At 37.5% G+C, this 1,244-nt stretch overlaps 1 non-coding gene across 1 annotated transcript; it reads left to right on the top strand.

The window, feature by feature from the left end:
• The first annotated feature begins 386 nt into the window (after nucleotides 1–386).
• Nucleotides 387–495, top strand: LOC124682026. Its single transcript, XR_006996110.1, has one exon. It is a non-coding gene; the product is annotated as a small nucleolar RNA Z118/Z121/Z120 (small nucleolar RNA).
• Nucleotides 496–1,244: the final 749 nt, after the last annotated feature.

Raw genomic sequence — 1,244 nt, 5'->3', positions numbered from 1 at the left:
GGTCTCCGGCGATGTAGTGTGCTTTGCTTAGCTGGAAGCGGTCATGCATCATTCAGAGGATGTACTTTGCTATCTTTCTCCTCTCCCGTGATGTAGCGAGTTGATGTTTAGTTGATGCACACGTTGAGCACGTACCTTACTATCTTATGGAAGTGGACACTGTTCGTACGGAGTATCAACAGTTGTGTGTAATCGCGTTGTAGCTGCTCTGTTTAGTTGACGACGTGAACTTCGCTATGAATTATACCAACCTGAGACTAATATATGAGCACAATCACATTTTTTTTGGTATGCCAGATTTTTTGGATGATGTTGAAACATATAGGAAACTATGAACATTGGTTATGATTTATTAGTGTTATACCTATTGTACAATGATCTAATTTTGTTTGTTGTGATGAATCTCAAGGAGCGTAGTTTAGTAAGGCATTTGTTCAAGAAGATCCTCCTTCCTTGAGTATGCACACTAAACTAATCATGTATTCTCAGCAAACATGCACAAATTTAATTTGATGCCAATGTTTGTGCTTTCATCAAAATGTTCATCCTTTAGTTGCTCGCTTCACTATGATGCGGTACTTTAGTTACTGGCTTCAAAATGTATTTTTTTGGAGGTGTGCCCGTCCTTTAGTTGCTCGGGTCACTCGGTCGCAAACATGTGGCCATCACATGGTATCGCAACAACGAATACACTGCCGCCTAGGGTCACTCAGTCAAGTTTTTTAAGTATACCGACTCCAATAATATAATTTTGAGGATCGGCTTTATTTTCTGGACCTATTCTTCCAATTTTTTGGTCAGTTTTTTATTTCACCCGGCCTAAATATTTTTTGGGAGACGGTTAGTTCAGAACCAACTCTATGATTTTTGGAGTAGTTTTTAGTTTTAGTCAACTCCAAAAATATATTACTGAAGTCTGTTTTTATTTGGAGCCCTTTTTGAGAAAAAAACGACGCATAGAGCTTTATTTTTTTTGAAACGGGGCAAAAGTGTTGCCCATTCTCTTCTTCTAAAACCGACCGACTCTAATACTCGAATTTCTACTGTAGTGCATACAAAATAGTAGTGTATTTCAGACACAACAAATGCAATTAATAGTCCACTTATTAGTACTAGTAAGTGGCACGTGCACGTTTACGGTATCTAAGTGGAAGAGTACAACCTTTTTGTGAAATGGTAATGAATAAAAACATATGGCGCTCTAAAAAATTATAATTGAAGGTCATTACGTTTTTTCTTTAGAT

This window comes from Lolium rigidum, unplaced genomic scaffold, assembly GCF_022539505.1.
Source record: "Lolium rigidum isolate FL_2022 unplaced genomic scaffold, APGP_CSIRO_Lrig_0.1 contig_66110_1, whole genome shotgun sequence".
NCBI classification, from domain to species: domain Eukaryota; kingdom Viridiplantae; phylum Streptophyta; class Magnoliopsida; order Poales; family Poaceae; genus Lolium; species Lolium rigidum.
Note: the sequence above shows the minus strand (reverse complement) of the source record. Positions and strands in the feature narration are given on the sequence as shown.